Below are 21,398 nucleotides of genomic sequence, written 5' to 3'. Positions count from 1 at the left end.
CTAGATTTCCAGTAAACAAAGAACCAGAAGAGTATGATGACAGTATATTACTAGTTTCAGTATATGATGTACCCATTACAGCCAAGGATATTGCACATAATATCAAGAAAGACCCAATACTTAGTAAGGTTTTAGAGAGTTTAATGACATACAGAGACTTATGTGGACAGGAGGTAAATTGTAAAGTCTATAAAGATACAGTAGTACAAGGTTGCATAATGAAAGGGTCAGGAGTAATTATTCCTAGTTCACTGAGAAATAAGGTTTTGTCTGAAATACATGCTGATCACCAAGGTATTGTCAGGTCAAAGTCTATTGCAAAATTTTTGTCTGGTGGCCAGGTGTAGATAGAGATATTGAATTATTTGTAAGAAATTTGTATGAATTGTGCTGCGCAACAGAACATGCACCTGTGGGAATTACCCAGGTATCCATGGCAAAGAGTTCACATAGATTTTGCAGGTACCTTCTAAGGTTATTTGTTTTTGATAGTTGTAGATGATTACAGTAAGTGCTCATAATTACTCCCAATGAAGACAACAACTTCTTAGGCCACAATTCAAGAATTAATTAAAAAAATTTCTACACATGGAATTCCAGAAAGAATTGTAACGGATAATGGTCCACAGTTTACCTCACAGGAATTTAAAGATTTGTGTGAAGTAAATGGTATTAAACATACATTGTCAGCTACATATCACCCTCCCACGAATTGAGAGGCTAGGAGATTTATTCAAACATTTGAGCATAACATGAAATGTGGAAAGGCAAATTAAAATAATATATTTTTTGATGAGTGTAAGCTTTTATTGCCTTATAGAACAACACCACACAGCACAACAGGTGTGACACCGTCAAATTTGTTGGTGGAGAGGAGGATTAGGTGTAAATTAGATTTATTGTATCTAAGTTTGCAAAGTGATTTAGAAGAAAAAGGGTATAAGCAATTAGAAAGTCTCCCAAAAGAAAGAAATTTTTTCCCTTGTTCTGATGTCATGGTAAGATCATACAATACTCCAGAAAAGTGGATACCAGGAGAAATTGTGAAAGAGATAGGAAATTTACATTATGATGTTCAAGTTGGTGGAATTATTGTAAAACGTCATGTTGATCAATAAGAGCCATCAAATAAAAATGTTGTATATCATGTGAATGTTAAAGATGAGAAATTTTCAGAAGTGGTTAAATCAAATATTAACCAAGATGCTCAAACATCAGATGTAGATTCAGAATCTATTCATGTACCAGTGCAGGATGAAGTTAAGAGTACTTCCCTATAAGATGAATAGAGGGAAGCCTCCTAGGAGATTAGCTTTGTAGTTTTGTACAAAGTCAAGTTAAGGGGGAGGAGACCTATGTATTTTGTACTGTAATACTAAATGCTGTACAGATATTAAGAGTAATGATTGCACAGTATTGCATTGTTAGAACGTGTTCCGGCACAGTTCATAGTTGTAGTAGTGTATGTTATGAAGAATTTAATCATTCATTAACTGTCCTAAAGTTAGGATGTGATTCTTCTTACTTTTGTATTGCAGCAGGATTTGATCTTTTTGTGAGTGATGTTCATTTTCGTTTTCTCTATGTATGTGTAAGAGTTTTGTTCACATTTCTCACTCGAGTAAGAAGTTGTTGAGACACAATTGAGAGCTGAGGAGCAATGTAATCCTAAGTTCATTAAATGTATTTTAAGATTACTATCGTATCATTACATCCCACAAAGAAGAATCGTCGACAGTAGTATGAGATATATAACAACACTAATTTCACTTGGGATAACCAATACAGTGAACCCTCGTTTATCGCGGTAGATAGGTTCCAGACGCGGGCGCGATAGGTGAAAATCCGCGAAGTAGTGACATCATATTTACCTATTTATTTAACATTTATATTCGGACTTTTAAAACCTTCCCTTGTACGTAGTACTGTTAACAAACCACCCTTTAATGTACAGAACACTTAATGAATGTACTACAGCACCCTAAACTAAAACAGGCACAAATATTAAAGGCGATTTTATATCATGCGTTTCCTAAACACCTAAAAAGCACAATAAAAAATGGCAACCAATGTTTTGTTTACGTTCATCTCTGATCATAATGAAGAAACAAACTCATTTAGTGTACAGTACACATATATGTATAGGTTAGTTTTTGCATCGATTATATTGATTATACAGTACTGTATGTTGATTTGTTTATTACCAATGTTTTAGTTTACGTATTTTTCTTAGGACTTCCAAATGAAATGTTTTTCTTTATGACGCCGCCTGAAACGACGGCGTGTACGCTCAGTAAACAACCACGCTCAGAACAAACAAGGCATTTAACGCGCATGATGATAGTGATAAATAATGATACAGTATATACAGTATTTATAGTAAAAGCATTTACAAAATATGTTACCTTACAAATATAAATTATACAGTATTGTACGTAGCAAAGCAGGAAAACAATTTACGAGAGAGAGAGAGAGAGAGAGAGAGAGAGAGAGAGAGAGAGAGAGAGAGAGAGAGAGAGAGAGAGAGAGAGAGAGAGAGAGATTGTTTTACGTACGTAAATGTAAATTTTAAACAAAAAAAATATGATAGGTTACAACATGTAGACTTTTAAAACCTTCCCTTTAACTTATTGCATACAGTACGTACATTACTAAACTATAAAACAGGCAGTAAGAATATTAAAGTTAAAAATAAAGATTGTTACTGTACTCACCACGAAAGAAGTTGAAGAAAAACTTGAATGGTGATGGCGATGAATTTGCTGCACAGTAGAAATGATGATGATGAAGCTGATGATGTGTTCTACTGTGCAGCCAATGATAGTATTTTACGTCTCTTCAGACGGAGGTGTCTTTCCCTGGGACACCTCTTCAACTTCTTCCTGGGAAACTTCAATTTCTTCCAAAGGCGTACTAGCAGGAGGAACTGGCTCTTTTTTGCGAGGCTGGAAGAACATTGTGATCGGAAGTTGTTGCCGCTGCTTCTTTTTTCGATCCAAGAGCATTTTGTAGGGAGTCATTATGTCATCAACCTTGTTGCAGAATTGCATCGAGCGAACCATATCCTCGTCCCACTCTTGCAACATTTCTTTCAACTCCTTCGCGTGGTTGCAGGCCTTCGCAAGCCGTTCTAATGTTAAGCCCGTTTCTTCGACATTTTCTTGGGTCTCTTCCTGGGTATCACTCTTTTCCTCACTTGCCGATTTCGTCAGGTCTTCGAGGTCTGCGTCAGTTAGGGGCTGGGAATGGCAGTCCAACAACTCGTCGACGTCTTCAGTCGTCATGTCGCCAAACCCGTCACCTCCAATTATGGCAGCCAACTGTACAGATTTCCGTATTGCAGAGTGTTGGATTTCCGACGGAGTAAATCCCTTGTCGTCGTAAACAATATCGGGCCACAACTTCTTCCAGCTTGCATTCACGGTTGCAGGTTTCATCTCATGAAGTGCCTTCTGAATATCCTGCAGGCACGTGGCTATGGTGCACTGCCGCCAGTACGCCTTCAAGTTAAAATCTTTATCCTCATCATCTTGGGCAGCATCCACACACGCAACGAGGTCCGCCAAGATATTCTTCGTGTAGAGGGCCTTGAACGCCCTGATAACCCCCTGGTCCATCGGTTGAATTAATGACGTGGTGTTGGGTGGCAGGAACTCAACCTGAATGCCCTCATGCGACAGGTCAGTTGCGTGTCCACCAGCGTTATCCATAAGGAGAAGGATCTTGAATGGCAAGCCCTTCTCTAAGAGATATTTACTGACTTGCGGGATAAAACACTGGTGGAACCAGTTGGAGGTCAGCATCTTCGTAAGCCATGCTTTTTGATTATGCATCCAGTACACGGGAAGGAGATTCTTATTTTTATTTTTCAAAACGCGAGGATTTTTCGACTTATAAATAAGCCCCGGCTTTAACAAAATTCCAGCAGCATTGCCACACATTACGAGGGTAACGCGATCCTTGAATGCTTTAAAGCCAGAGGCTTTGGCTTCCTCTTTGAACAGGAAAGTTCGCGACGGCATTCTCTTCCAAAACAAGCCAGTCTCATCCATATTAAAGACTTGTTCCGGCTTGTATCCACCTTCGGCGATAATATTCTTGAACGTCTGGTTCACGTAAGTTTCAGCAGCGGCAGTGTCAGCGGAAGCAGACTCCCCATGCAGGGAAACGCTTTTCAGGGCGAAGCGTTTCTGAAACTTCGCGAACCATCCTTTGCTTGCAGAAAAACGTTTCTGAGGCTGGGAATCAGTGGATGTCCCTGGTTGAGGATCATCTGCATCATCATCATCTTCAGCATGGTTGCCGTCGACGTCTTTAGGTTCCTTTGCAGCAAAATTCTCATATAAACTCAAAGCCTTTGTTTGGATGGTGTTCGTATCCAACGCTATGTTCTTCTTCCGGCAGTCGGCAATCCACACAGCTAAAGCACCTTCCATGCATACGATCGTTTTATTACGCGTTGTAACGACTCGCTTCACTGATCTGCTAAAGGTGATTGCAGCCGTCTTTCTAATGTTCGCCTCGTCCTTTTTGATATAGCGAACGGTGGATTAGTTGATGCCAAAATGGCGGCCGGCGGCCGCGTAACTTCTACCATCTTTTAACATGTCGAGAAACGTAACCTTCTCAGCTATCGTCATCATCCTTCGGTGGCGTTTAGGCTCACTACCAGCCTTAAGAGAAGCAGAACGCTTGGGAGCCATTACAGTAGGATTTACGTACATTACTGTAACAAAAAGTTCAACTTAAAAAGGTCGCACACAGCACAGATTAAACTTCACAAACTTAAGAACGTCTACTCAGCGATACCCGGTAACAGAGAGTGAACGATCCAGCCCCGCGAGAACTTTGATGCTGCGGGTAGGAGATGCGGGCAAAACACCAATCACAGGCTAGATAACAAAACTTGAGTTCTGATTCGTCATCTATCAGCGCTTGAACCAATCACAACCCGTCTTACAGTACTATGATGCGTTGGTTACCTACTCATAGAAGATGCCCCGCGCATACTGAACGTACGTAGATTAAGTACAATACCGTAATAATAATAAATAATGATAATAATACTGTACAGTAATAATAATAATAATAATGATAATAATAATAACAATAATAATTTTATTAACAACAACAACAATAATAATAATAATAATAATAATAATAATACAGCTTTACGTACGCTATTTTACGCCTCTCTCTCTAACTCTCTCTCGTACGCTTATTCGAAATGTGATTTTTGCAACAGAGAATATTATTGGATGCAGTACTGTACTACGTACGTATACATACAAAAGATTCATGGAAAAGAAGCACATCCATTACAGTACACACCATTCTAATATGGTATGACTGCATCTGATTTGCGTTTCATGTTCGATTTAATTTTACTACGTACTGTATACAGTACTGAATTATCGTATGATCACATTCTCTTTTCGTGTTTTATTTCTTTCTGTGCTGAATTATATATCATATGTAATGCAATGAACAATCAGTAAGAGCAGATATTACTAATTACAGTATTAATGGAATTACAGGTAACAAAATATCGTATTTGGGGGTCTTCAGATTTCGCGGTATTTTCGAATTTTCCGGAAAATCCGCGATATGTATATATATATGGGTTATGGAAAAACCCCGCGAAGTGGTGAATCCGCGAATGTCGAACCGCGAAGTAGCGAGGGTTCACTGTACCATGCCGAACAGATTACCATTTATGATCTCTACTACCAATATATGTTTCTTTTCATCTTTATTGACAAAATTATGCAGAACACAAAATCAGTTTCCAACTTATCTTGAATATCATGAACATTTTCCGCTTTATTCTCTTGACATTTAGTATTAACTACAGCATTCATTTTCTTTGCGTACTGTTTAGGAAACCTAAAAACATTTGTAAAATGTCCCATCTTTCTAAAATTCAGGCATGTCTGTCCCGTAGCAGGGCATTTCTTTGCTTCATTTGTAAGATAAGCAGCTTTACCACACCTATAGTATTTGGGTTTTTCCCGATATCTCGGTGCATAGATCTAATTCTGATATTTATGAACATTAGAGCTAGGTAATTTCCTATAACTAGGCTTTGGTGTATTCCTTCTCTGATTTGCATTGTCTTTCAACTTGGAGTCTATCTGCTAATTTTAGAATTTTCTATTCTATTGCTTGTAGAACTACCTATTATATTACTTTGCCTATTTGATGTTTCTAAAGCTCTGCATATTATCAATACCTTCTCTGGTGTTAAACTTTATCTTGCTGTAATTTTTTTCAGCTCTTGTGGTGTGCAATGAGCTATTACTTGATCTATGATGATATTTCCCAACTCTAAAAATTAACACGACACAGCTAAATTTTTAAGTTAAGTCATAAATGCATCTAAACTTTCATTTTCTTTCTGATATGCATGTGCTGTAAATTTATACCATTCAAAACATTTCAGCTCCACTTGTGTTATTTTTAGAATGCAATGTCTTAAACTCTTCCCAAACATCTCTACAAGAACATCTCTACAAGGAATATAAGTAATAACATCATCTGTGTATTTTTTATACTACCTAATGCTTCTAAATATATCTTAAATTCCTAACGTCACTATTGCTATCATGTTGCAACAGAATTTAGTTCTGCAACAATACTAAAGTGTACAGGAGGTTTAAAGTCCAGAGGCATTTTGAATTCCTACCTGGATTACGTTGGGTTACTGAACTCTACAATATCAACTTACAACTTCCTGAACAAAGTTAATATTAACCTAGTTCCTGCATTGTTAATTGTACTTTTTGATACTTCATGCAAAAAAAAAAAAAAAAAAAAAAAAAAAAAAAAAAAAAAAAAAAAAAAAAGGAAAGAAAATTCAATAGTTTGCACTTTATGTCTCAACATGCAAAACTTAACTCTGGCTCAAGGTATATATTTAGCTAAACACCGAATGCCTATTATTACAAATTTCACCCCTACCTTATTTCAACATAAATAAAATAAATTCGTTTGATGTTGGCTTTTTATTGACATCGAACTTGATTGTAGCTCAGGGTACCTTGTGTTCCTTTGGTTAGCAGGTATTTTCTGGTGAACTTGCATTCCTCTAGGTATCTTCTGAGTGAGTTTGGGTCCCCTCTTGATTAATGCCACTACAATATCAGGATCATTAATTTAGCAGGTCACTCACTTAAAATAAGCAATGGTTGTTATAGTTGTGTTAATTCCATCATCTTTGCCACTTTGGTGTTGACTACAATATCATTATCATTATTCTAGCAGCTCTCTCGCATGAGATAAGGAATGGTTGCTATAATTGTGTTAATCCCGTCATCTTTGCTGACTCGTCCAGTGTTTGGAATTCAATGATTGGTTTGTAATATAAAAGTCGATTATTCTTCTGTTACTGCTGTTACCAACCTTTACAATCTTCAACTCTGAGTGAGTGTCGACTCTCAACTAACACCATGTAAACAAACTCTTGTATAACAAGTATGAAAATAACAAATGAGCATCACTCTTGAAAGACTGGAATCTACTGCAATGCAGAAGTAAAAAGAATCACATCCCATCTTTGAGGTAAATAACAAAGTATTTGAACCTCCATTACATAAGCTACTACACTTATAATTAGTGTTCAGAACTTATATCAGGTTATTTTATAATTGTCAGTCATCGTCCCTGCCTGGTGGAAAGTGCACACATAAATAATATTTCTTAAATGTTGCCATTGCTCCCTGGTCGATATGTTGGACAAGTGAAGAAGTGTTTAGGGGTATAAAAACAACCTTGTCAATTGGATAACAGTTATCTATAAGTTTCATCAACATTAAATATTAGCTCAGGTGAAACTTGCCATGTATAATTATTTCTGTGGAGAAAGTTTTTATTCCATCTGAGCAGTAACTAATAGTTCCAGAAATATCTCCCTACAACATACAGCAAAGAATTAATCAGAGGGGAGTTGATAGGAGCACTAATCACTCAAGGGCGCAACACCATGACAATGACTTTGGTGATGTATTTCACAAAGCTTCACTCTAGGAAAAATTATTAGCTTTTCTGTCCAGAGATCTATAGAACTCCACACGTGACAGTAGTAGAAGTAGTGCCTCATCAACTCACCCTTGGACACCCCCTGTGCCTAGGCGACTCCCTTTTTTTAACCCCACCCTCCCCGTGCCTAGGCAACTAACTTTTGGGAAACCTCCAGGTCTAGGCCACTCATCCTTGGGAAACGCGTGCCTCTGCGAATCAGTTTGGGTTTTAAATGTCTGGTTTGTTTAAAAATGCTCCCCCCTGCAACTCGCTCACCCCGGTACAATGATACATGTCACCGGGTTGTTGTTGTTGGGGTATTAAAGCCAACACTTGTTGGCACGGGCCTTTCCCTTGGTTGGCCCGTAGGACACCGGGTTCGAATTCTGTTTTATTAATATGGTTCAAGGTTCGGTCCTTGTTTTCAGGTAAGCAGGTCGAATGTACGTGACTGCGGACAAACAAATATTGGATTTAAGAATTCATTTTTTATATCATAAGACGAGCACCTGTGTGCAAACATGGTGCAATCGAGAAGTCGATCGATGGAAAAGAGAAACATCCATCTCTCTGTCCATTGTCTTATAGATTACAATTGCAATATCATGGCACAGGTCTGCTCAGTGATGGTTGTGGCAATACATTTGATATCTCGCTTAGGCTTCAAAAACCTCTCTCTCTCTCTCTCTCTCTCTCTCTCTCTCTCTCTCTCTCTCTCTCTCTCTCTCTCTCTCTCTCTCTCTCTCTCTCTCTCTACACCAACATATATGAATAATAACATGCGTATTACAGCTTAGTTTTCTATTATTTATACGAAACATACATCCAAAATAAGATTTCATAAATAACGACATGACATTTGGTGGGAAAAATCTTACATTAACAAACATTCATTTGAAACACAGACATTTTACACTCTTAAAAGCTGTAGGAAAACTTTTATTGATTATGTCCCCTTTTCACTTGGTAAATCCTCATTGAAAATTCAGGTATTGTATATTTCCAGATGTACATACACGGTCTCAAATTCAAATGCACAAGATAGTATAATAACACTGTTAAATCATTTTCCTTCAAGTCGGTGGGGGATAAATGGTCTCACAGTTTTCTAAGGGCTGCGTAACGTCTATTTAAAGTTACTCTATGTGTACAATATAGGCAGAAGAATGCATACAAACCCGAATTGTAGTTTCGCACTCGCATATTATTGGTAAAACACTTCATGGCGGAACACCGTAAAAAATCAATAAGTTATTCCGTATGATCTCCTGGCCTCATGCCCAATGAGTAAAAAATACAATGTTTTCTACTGGACTTTTTTGTATTATAAATACAGCCCAGTGTTTGATTTCACGATACTGATGAGATGGTAGGGTATTCACAATAAGTATAATAGGCTTTGACCTTATCAAGGGTATCTTTATTGGTACACACCTATAAAGATTTGCTTCATGCCCTAACCTTTTCTCCAGAGCGAATTCTATATCGGCGATATTCATTTTCATATGTAGACCACTTCGCTTCTGAACTTCGACTACTACCCTTCCAACTCCACATGTTGGAATATATATGAATTTGTTATTATTAATTGATAATTTATAATGAAGCAAGGGGTAATGGAAACAACCTTTCTTAGATTTCAATCTCGACTACTGTCCTTCCAACGATATATATATATACATATATGATTTTGTTATTATGCATACCCAATTCATAATGAAGTATGGGATAATGGAAACATAACATTTCTTAGATTTTTATTAAGAAAACCATACATTTCAATTCATGGAATACATACATTTAAAATATATTACAAATACAGGGAATACATTTTATACCTGCCTATAAGTTTCAAAATCACTGTCGAGTTGGGGAACAAACTTTAATTGCGACATTTTGCCACGCTTCTTAAACGGTGTGCCCAATGCTGGTCATAGGCTATCTCGGTTTTTCGGGATTTTTTATTTTTCTTTTTGTCGTATTCAATTTCCTCCAACTCACAGGCGATCGTGACCACTTGCTAATCTGTTGGAGTTGACCGCCCATCTATTTGTGGCCCTGGCTGCGTAAGTAGGGAGTTAGAAATAAATGTTTCATCCCCGCCAGCTGTGGTTATATAAAAATAATTCTTCCATAGATGATGAAGATGATCCTTCTTTTTTCTTCTCTTGGCACTTTTACAGAAATTCTTTCTGGAGATGTTCGAGTGCAGCAATGTATTCCGTAACTCCCCGCACAAGTTTCATGACTTCATATTGGTTGCTGATTGCACGCACGATAATATCTGTCGTTTCGGCCAGGACTCCATCCTTCTGGGCATTCATGAACTCGCTCGTGAGCTGCCAAACCAACAGATCTATCGATTTACCGGTCTTCTGAACACCTTCATGAAGACTACGAAGAAATTCTTAAACTATATTGGAGAGACTTGCGGATTTGACCTTCATCTAAGAGGGAGGACTCCCAACTTGTTAGGAATAAACACTCAGCGATGATTATTGCACGTCCAAAAATAATTATTGTCACACACACCATGTTTTAATTCATAAACAATCTGTTTCCACCTCAATAACCATTATATTAACTTCAGTTCTAGCAAAATACATGGAAATACTTACGCTTAGGAAATTCAGGCAATTCATCGCCCAAGAGGTGTGCTTCATTGTATCTTGACATAATTATCCAAGATCCACTTGAGCGAGTTCCTTCCCTGATGAATAACCAGAATCAACTTGGAATATGACACGGTGGAGGTGTATGTATACGGCATCTATCCACCCAGACACGCACACATACGCTCACAAACACATCCAGGCCTAACTTAGGACACGCCTCCCGTAGACAAAATTATTTGCAACCCTCCCACAGGTATCCTGTGAGTGTACAGTTGTTGTCCTACAAACCACCTCGTCCCGTAGTACTTTGCAACATTTAAAATGCGCGAGGAGTTAATATTAAGCCATCAGTGAAATTTCAGTTTGTTTATATTGAAGATTATTTGACCGGGAATAGGGACAGTGAATGTGTTAGGAAATTTTAGTTAGTTTACGACATCGAATATTATATTGCAATAAGCGCTAGTGTATGCATTACTTTTTATTTTTTTTATTTTTTAGTTGGGAGGGGGCAGAAAAGGAAACACAATGATTGTGAAACATACCTTCCAATCAAAAACAGAAAAGGACACCTAGCCTGTAAGTATTAGTTAATATAAACAACGTAATATGAAGTGTTGATATCTTTCGAATTAACCGTAGAATGGATTTTTAATTCGACTTAAGAATTTCCAAATAAATTAAAAACCATATTTTCTCTTATTACAGTGCTAGCAACCAGACACAAATTACTCGAAGAACCCCCGCTTCAGGGATTGCTTCAAAATCCACCGCATGCATTCCCCCAAATTCGACTACACCGGGGACGAGCGACACATTAACAACCAGACACAAATTAGTCGAAGAACCTCGCCTCAGGGGATTGCTTCAAAATCCACCGCATGCATCCACCCAGATTCGCCTACACCAACATCAGGGACGACAGCCACTTCAGGACATTTGTTGAAGTTTGTTAAAAGAAAGACATCCTTCAACAAGAGGAGTATACATATCCCCCGATGAGTGATGCACTGTTATTCATAATGTATGCTAGGGATGACATTTGTGGCAATTTCCCCTTTAGATAATTTCAATTTAGTTTAAGTAAGATTTAGTTCCCAAACTCATATTACATTTCTAGCTACGTGCATGGAGCTTAATGTAATTTGTGTTGCCGGGTCTCTCTTTCTCTCTCTCTCTCTCTCTCTCTCTCTCTCTCTCTCTCTCTCTCTCTCTCTCTCTCTCTCTCTCTCTCTCTCTCTTTTACACTAACATATATGGATAATAAAAAACGTATATCCGCTTAGGTTAATGGAAGTGAGGAAAATCACAAGACAGGAAGAAAAATAGAAAAGACAGGAAGAAAAAGAGATGGAAGATGCAAGGTACACGTGGGAGTTAGAGCTTTAGCACGCTCGTGCCCAGCTGACTGCGCAGACAGAGACAGAGATGACTCCTGCTAGGCATGAAGCCATGTTTAATGTGTTGGAAGCCCAGAGGTTAATTTCAAGGTTCACAGAAGAGTCTCCAGATGAGTTCTTTAATCATTTGGAAATAGGCGCAGCGACGATGAAATGGCCAGAAGATAAATGGTCTGTGTTATTGCAGTGTGTGCTCTTTGGGAAGGGCCACAGTGCTTACTTATCCTTATCTGAGGACCAGAGGATGGAGTATCAAGAAGTGAAGAGGAGCGTGCTGCAAGTGTATCAGATGACCCTGAATATTATAATGAAAGATTCCGAAGTTTGAGAAAGGACGAGAAAAGGACTTTTCTAGATTACGCTTATAAGGTACGACGATGTCTTAAGAGATGAACAGAGGCTGCTAACAAAAAAGGGATGGCTGAATTTGAAGAATTGATAATACTAGAACAGTATCTAAGAGGAATTCTGGAACACACCCAAACGTACTTGAGAGAGAAAGGTGGAGAAACTTGATAAACCCGCTTCGGTGAGTGAAGATTATAATATTATTAGTCGTAAACCGTCCTCAGGCACGAAGTTTCAACTGTCGTTCCAACCAAGTGTCAAGTACTCTCTTAATCATGGAAACCAGTTTAGAAATAACTATGGGAACAAGTTGAACAGTTACAACGGAAGTAGCACTGGTATTGTCCCTAAGCAGAATGCGATAGTTCTACAGCAACAAATATCGAATCGTCCCCCTTCAAGTATTGGGAAAGACGTGCAGAATGTTGATATAGTCTGTTTTAAGTGTTGCAAGAGAGGCCATATCAGTAAGGAATGTTGGTCAAACCTACCGAAAGCGGTCGCCCAAGGGATTAAAGATAATTCGACTTCACAGAGTGCGAAGAATAAGAAGCAATTGGGAAAGGACGGAGAGGAAAATGAACCGCCACCGTTTACACGACAAACGGTATGAACCCAAACAGCATGGATGCCTTTAAACCATATATTTATGAAAGTATGTTGGCAGCAATAGTCGGGAGTGAGCGAATCCCGGTCAGGATATTGCACGATACAGGTTATAGGTAGTAGGTTGACCAGGGCACCAGCCGCCCGTTGAGATACTACCTCTAGAGTTATGGGGTCCTTTGACTGGCCAGACAGTACTACATAGGACCCTTCTCTCTGGTTATGGTTCTGTCCCTTTGCCTACACAGTCTTGGATGGTCTGGGATGGATCTTAGGTATTTATCGAGCTTATTCTTAAACACATCTACGCTCACTCCTGATATGTTTCTTAGATGAGCTGGCAGCACATTAAATAGTCGCTGCATTATCGATGCTGGTGCATAGTGGATTAATGTCCTGTGCACCTTTCTTAGTTTACCTGGAATATTTTTTGGCACTATTAATCTACCTCGGCTTGCTCTTTCTGATATTTTAAGCTCCATGATGTTTTCAGTAATTTGTTCTATTTGCTTCCATGCTTGTATTATCATGTAGCGTTCTCTTCTCCTTTCTAGACTGTATAGTTTTAAAAATTGCAGTCTTTCCCAGTAGTCAAGGTCCTTAACTTCTTCTATTCTAGCAGTATAGGACCTTTGTACACTCTCTATTTGCGCAATATCCTTTTGGTGGTGTGGGTACCATATCACATTGCAGTACTCGAGTGTACTACGTACATAAGTTTTGTAAAGCATGATCATGTGTTCAGCTTTCCTTGTTTTAAAGTGTCTGAATAACATTCCTATTTTTGCTTTACATTTAGCCAACAGTGTTGGTATTTGGTCGTTGTATAACATATTCCTATTTAACATTGCACCAAGGTCTTTAATTGCTTCCTTGTTTGTGATTGTCTCATTATTAGGTCCCTTGTATGCATACACCATTCCTTCTCTGCTTCCATGATTTATTGATTCAAATTTATCGGAGTTAAATACCATCCTATTTATCTCCGCCCATTCATATATTTTGTTTAGATCTCTTTGTAGTGAGTTCCTATCTTCATCACAAGTAATTTCTCTACTTATTCTTGTGTCATCGGCGAAACTTCTCACTACGGAGTTTTCAACATCACAGTCTATGTCTGAGATTATAATAACAAACAGCAGTGCAGCTAATACCGTACCTTGTGGCACACCCGATATTACCTGGGCTTCATCTGATTTCTCGTCATTTGCAACCACTATCTGTTTTCTGTTTTGCAGGAATTCTTTTACCCATTTTCCTATCTTTCCCACAATATTATGCTTTCTCATTTTTTTCTCCAATATGTTATGGTCTACCTTGTCAAAGGCTTTTGCAAAATCTAGATAGATCACATCTGTGTCTTTTTCATTTATCATATTTTTGTATATGTTTTCATAGTGTGCTATCAGTTGTGTCTGTGTACTTTTTCCAGGCACGAAACTGTGTTGACCCATATTAAACAAATTATTTTTGACCAAATGGTTCATTATTTTCTCTTTTATTACCCTCTCATACACTTTCATAATATGTGATGTTAGACTAACAGGTCTATAATTGCTTGCCTCTAGTCTTGATCCACTTTTGAAGATAGGGGTTATATAAGCTAATTTATGTTTAACATATATCTCGCTCATATCTACACTTTGTCTTAGCGGTATTGCAAGCGGCTTCGCGATAGTGTTTGCAGTTTTTTTTAACAAAATCGCTGGAACTCCATCTGGTCCAGCTGCCGATCCATTTTTAATTTCGTTTATAGCCTTGACAATATCTGCTTCACTAATATCTATATCCATTAGATATTCAACATTTTCTTCTCTCATTTCTGTTTCATTATTCTCATTCCCAATTCTTGGCGTGAACTCACTCTTATATTTTTCTGCTAATATGTTGCATATTTCCTTTTTTTTTCATTCGTTAGCCGTCCTTCAATTCTTAGAGGGCCTATTTCTATTCTCCCTTTATTCATCTTTTTTGCATAGGAGTAAAGTACTTTGGGGTTACTTTTTATATTTTGAAGTGTCCTTTCTTTTAAGTCCCTTTTTTCATTTTCTTTCGACTGTATAATCTTTTGTTCTGCATTTTCTATCTTACAGTTTATTTCCCTCATGTTCCACACATTTTTTTCTTTTGCAAGATTTTTCTTCCACTTTCTAATTTTCTGAAATAAGATCCTTCTGTCTCTAGGTATGCACGTCTTTTGTTTATTGTTTTTTTTTTCGGTACACATTTTTCAACAATTTTCTCCAGTATTTTGTACAGTGTGTCCGTATTTACCTGTATATTATCACTTACAAATACATTTTTCCATTCTTTATTCAGTTCTTCATTTATTTCTGACCATTTTATATTTTTACTGTAAAAATTATATTTTCCATATCCTTCCCAAAGTTTTGTGCTTTTATTAATTCTGCGATCACTTGCTTTGGAATGAACTATCAATTTTATGACATTGTGGTCTGAAATTCCCGTGTTATACACTATTATTTCTTTAACATAATTCACCTCATTCACAAATACTAGATCTAGGACATTTTCCTTTCTTGTTGGAATGTGGTTTATTTGTTGCATATTATGTTCTAATAGCATATCTTGAAGCTTTTCAAATTGCCTCTTATCTTCTGCGCTACTATTACTCTCTTTTCTATATGTATATATACAACCACTTCTATCTATTCTTTCCAATCCACGAAAGGAAAGTTAAAATCTCCGGATAGGAGAGTATTCCAGTCTTTATGGTTTCTACATATATCATCTATTTTTTCTATTATTATGTCAAACTCCTTAGTATTTGGGGGTCTGTAAACTATAATATTCACTAGATTTAAAATTCAAATTCTACCCCCAATCAATTCGCATTCTGTGTTGCTGTATTTTTCACAGACTTTTCCTTGATTTATGTCTCTTCCATATATTGCGGTTCCCCCTTGATTCCTATTTTTTCTGTCTGATCTATAAGTTTGGAAACCCTTTATCTGGTCATCACTGCCAGTCTCTTGGGAATACCATGTTTCACTTATATTTAATATATCTATTTTTTCAAATTAGGTTAGTTCTTCTAGGAACTCTATTTTCCTTTTAGAGTTACTCGCGACTAAACCCTGTGCATTCATCACTATTATGGTTTGTGTTTCATCCCCATTATTTAATATTGGTAATAGTAAGGATTCTCCCATGCTTCCTTCCTGTTCTGATATGATGTTCTTTTCTTCATTTCTCGGAATTCTGCCATTAAAAAATCCAACTTTTCTATTATATTTGTTCTTTCGCCTTCATATTTATTTTTGTGTGTAAACCTGCAATTATCCCCATATCTGCACCAACCCCTGGCATTATAGATGCATTCTTTGTAGTTGGGCTCTATTTGTGCAGATTTGGGTTGGAAGGCCTTTTTTGGTGCATAGTGCGGTATATACGCGGCCTGCTTTTCTGTTTCTTTTTTTGTTTCATTTTTGTTTTTCTTTTCAGTTTGCTGAGTTTTCTTACTCTCATTCATAGTTGCAGGATGCATATATAGACATTTTTTGTTGAAACTGCATCCTTTTCCTTCTTTTAGGGTTTTGCATATTTTTGGATGGAGATCTCTGCAATCGTCTCCATATCCGTCTAAATACGCACATTTACCATATATTTCATAATTATGGCATATCTTTGGATGCTTGTAGTAGCATCTTTCACCAAATCTGCAATTCCCACTTTTCAGCCTATTACAGACTATATCTTTCTTTTCTTTTTTTTTCTTGTTCTTGCTCTTCCCTAAAAGTATGTAGGTCCGGGTATAGTCTCTTGGGTCTATTATTTGTTTCCATCTGATAATTTATTTCTTCATAAGTATGTTGTTGGATGGCATCATAAGTTATATCAATGATTTCCTCTGCATCCTTACACATATCCTCTTCTTCTTCTTCTTCTTCTTCTTCTTCTTCAACTATTTGCAGATTTAGTCTCGACTTAATTATATTTTCTATCCAGACTAAGCATGTTGAGCAGAATACTTTTGTGTCTCTATTTTTTATTTTTTGCTGTATTTCAGCACATGTGGGGTGTGTTGGAACATGACAGGCATTACATTTTCTAATCAGTTGCTGAGGATTATTAATGGAATACCATATCTTACATGTATTACACCATTTTGGCATTCTTTTTCCCAATGCATCAATCAGCATATTCACCATATTGGACTTGTTATTGTTCTTTGATGGAATGTGTTGATTGATGTAGACTTTCTTTATAAGTCTCTTTAACACTTGGATCTTCTTTGGAATTTCTTCAATTATTTTACTGATGTTTTCCGCAGATTTGTTCCAGTCTATTGGATCATATTGTTTCAATATGTCTGCGAATATTTTTCCGTCACACTGGTTGGAAATATTATTTATGTGTGCACTTTCCACCAGGCAGGGACGATGACTGACAATTATAAAATAACCTGATATAATTTCTGAACACTAATTATAAGTGTAGTAGCATATGTTATGGAGGTTCAAATACTTTGTTATTTACCTCAAAGATAGGATGTGATTCTTTTTACTTCTGTATTGCAGTAGATTCCAGTCTTTCAAGAGTGATGCTCATTTGTTATTTTCATACTTGTTATACAAGAGTTTGTTTACATGGTGTTAGTTGAGAGTCGACACTCACTCAGAGTTGAAGATTGTAAAGGTTGGTAACAGCAGTAACAGAAGAATAATCGACTTTTATATTACAAACCAATCATTGAATTCCAAACACTGGACGAGTCAGCAAAGATGACGGGATTAACACAATTATAGCAACCATTCCTTATCTCATGCGAGAGAGCTGCTAGAATAATGATAATGATATTGTAGTCAACACCAAAGTGGCAAAGATGATGGAATTAACACAACTATAACAACCATTGCTTATTTTAAGTGAGTGACCTGCTAAATTAATGATCCTGATATTGTAGTGGCATTAATCAAGAGGGGACCCAAACTCACTCAGAAGATACCTAGAGGAATGCAAGTTCACCAGAAAATACCTGCTAACCAAAGGAACACAAGGTACCCTGAGCTACAATCAAGTTCGATGTCAATAAAAAGCCAACATCAAACGAATCTATTTTATTTATGTTGAAATAAGGTAGGGGTGAAATTTGTAATAATAGGCATTCGGTGTTTAGCTAAATATATACCTTGAGCCAGAGTTAAGTTTTGCATGTTGAGACATAAAGTGCAAACTATTGAATTTTCTTTCCTTTTTTTTTTTTTTTTTTTTTTTTTTTTTTTTTTTGCATGAAGTATCAAAAAGTACAATTAACAATGCAGGAACTAGGTTAATATTAACTTTGTTCAGGAAGTTGTAAGTTGATATTGTAGAATTCAGTAACCCGACGTAATCCAGGTAGGAATTCAAAATGCCTCTGGACTTTAAACCTCCTGTACACTTTAGTATTGTTGCAGAACTAAATTCTGTTGCAACATGATAGCAATAGTGACGTTAGGAATTTAAGATATATTTAGAAGCATTAGGTAGTATAGAAAATACACAGATGATGTTATTACTTATATTCCTTGTAGAGATGTTTGGGAAGGGTTTAAGACATTGCATACTAAAAATAACACAAGTGGAGCTGAAATGTTTTGAATGGTATCAATTTACAGCACATGCATATCAGAAAGAAAATGAAAGTTTAGATGCATTTGTGACTTAACTTAAAAATTTAGCTGTGTCGTGTTAATTTTTAGAGTTGGGAAATATCATCATAGATCAAGTAATAGCTCATTGCACACCACAAGAGCTGAAAAAAATTACAGCAAGATAAAGTTTAACACCAGAGAAGGTATTGATAATATGCAGAGCTTTAGAAACATCAAATAGGCAAAGTAATATAATAGGTAGTTCTACAAGCAATAGAATAGAAAATTCTAAAATTAGCAAGATAGACTCCAAGTTGAAAGACAATGAGAATCTGAGAAGGAATACATCAAAGCCTAGTCATAGGAAATTGCCTAGCTCTAATGTTCATAAATATCAGAATCATCGGTATGCACCAAGATATCAGGATAAACCCAAATACTATAGGTGTGGTAAAGCTGCTTATCTTGCAAATAAAGCAAAGAAATGCCCTGCTACGTGACAGACATGCCTGAATTGTAGAAAGATGGGACATTTTACAAATGTTTTTAGGTTTCCTAAACAGTACGCAAATAAAATGAATGCTGTAGTTAATACTAAATGTCAAGAGAATAAAGCGGAAAATATTCATGATATTCAAGATAAGTTGAAAACTGATTTTGTGTTCTGCATAATTTTGTCAATAAAGATGAAAAGAAACATATATTGGTAGTAGAGATCATAAATGGTAATCTGTTCGGTATGGTATTGGTTATCCCAAGTGAAATGACAGCTTCATACATACCTGGAATAATATCCATTCATTAGTGTTGTTATATATCTTATACTACTGTCGTCGATTCTTCTTTGTGGGATGTAATGATACGATAGTATTCTTAAAATACATTTAATGGACTTAGGATTACATTGCTCGTTAGCTCTCAATTGTGTGTCAACTACTTCTTACTCGAGTGAGAATATGTGAACAAAACTCTTACACATACGTAGAGAAAACGAAAGTGAACATCACTCTCAAAAAGATCAAATCCTTCTGCAATACAATAGTAAGAAGAATCACATCCTAACTTTAGGACAGTTAATGAATATTATAGAACAACACAACACAGCACAACAGGTGTGACACCATCAAATTTGTTGATGGAGAGGAGGATTAGGTGTAAATTAGATTTGTTGTATCTAAGTTTGCAAAGTGATTTAGAATAAAAGGGTATAAGCAATTAGAAAGTCTCCCAAAAGAAAGAAATTTTTTCCCTTGTTTTGATGTCATGGTAAGATCATACAATACTCCAGAAAAGTGGATACCATGAGAAATTGTGAAAGAGATAGAAAAGTTACATTATGATGTTCAAGTTGGTGGAAATATGGTAAAACGTCATGTTGATCAATAACAGCCATCAAATAAAAATGTTGTATATCATGTAGCCTAAATGTTAAAGATGAGCAATTTTCAGAAGTAGTTAAATCAAATATTAACCAAGATGCTCAAACATCAGATGTAGATTCAGAATCTATTCATGTACCAGTGCAGGATGAAGTTAAGAGTACTTCCCTATAGGATGAATAGAGGGAAGCCTCCTAGGAGATTAGATTTGTAGTTTTGTACAAAGTCAAGTTAAGGGGGAGGAGACCTGTGTATTTTGTACTGTAATACTATATGCTGTACGGATATTAAGAGTAATGATTTCACAGTATTGCATTGTTAGAACGTATTTCGGCACAGTTCATAGTTGTAGTAGTGTATGTTATGAAGGATTTAATTACAAGTTCTCAGCTATGACCAGTAGGGGATGGATGGTCAAACAAGTTGTAGTGTAGTTGGCAATATGTGATATAGTTTGTCCTTTCAACATGAGGATTCAAGAAGTTGTCATCAGGTGGGAGGCGGATCGTACTCTTCTTCATTTTTGCCACTTGGAAGCCCTTGCTTGCCCGCAAGTAGCATCTGCACTTTCACCGTAGATACAGGACAGTACAAAGGTCTTCATATCAGCTCTGATACTATCCTCTAAGTTGATACTTTCACCAATTTGTCCTAGGAGCTTTCTCGCATCGGGATCAGAGATCACCGTCTCCATCACCTTCTTCTTTCCATAGTCATAGAACCCTGACGTATGATCACTGCCAGTGATCACATGGAGAGGGATGATGATCTGTGAGACTTCTTCTGGTGGCATGTCATAGCAGTTGATAAAGGCATGCTTGCATTTGATAAGTAGATCACCAGGGAGTTGCTGTGAGAGATATACTGCTTGAACGTACACATCTGTATCTTCACTGTCAAGTACAACTACCCCATTAAAGTTCCCCGTCCTGAGCTTGGCATAAGCAGAGAACATCATTGGGTCATCCTCTCGATGTCTGAAAATAAAGTCTGTGTTTGCCACACCAGTGCTCACATTGGTTGCTCTTTCTCCCTCACAGTAGATTATTCCACAACACATCATAGAAGCTTGTGCTTTCAGCTGCTCCCTGAGGAGCTTTTGCAGTCTGATCTTGTTCCTTGATCTGACCATGAGTTGGTTAAATTCAGCAGCTCCTGGGAATGTGTCTGTGGGCTTTGGAAAAACGTTTGGAGTATGTGCATGTTTTGCTGCCTTTCAATCGTGCTCATCATCCTTGATGCTGAAAGGAAGGTCATACTCGTCGTTGATAAGAATGATGTAAGGGCTTGCATTGGCATGGCATGAGAAAATTATCTTGCAGATCTTTCCTAGATAGTCCTTCCAGCAGTACTTTGCGCTATCTCGCGTCTTTGCCTCACGGTCCTCGGGTGTGGGAGTGGCTAGCCACCAGATCATACCCATGCCGACAATAC

Source organism: Palaemon carinicauda, chromosome 11 (assembly GCF_036898095.1).
Source record: "Palaemon carinicauda isolate YSFRI2023 chromosome 11, ASM3689809v2, whole genome shotgun sequence".
Classification (NCBI taxonomy): Eukaryota; Metazoa; Arthropoda; class Malacostraca; order Decapoda; family Palaemonidae; genus Palaemon; species Palaemon carinicauda.
The sequence above is the reverse complement of the archived record's forward strand: the minus strand, read 5'-3'. Positions refer to the sequence as shown.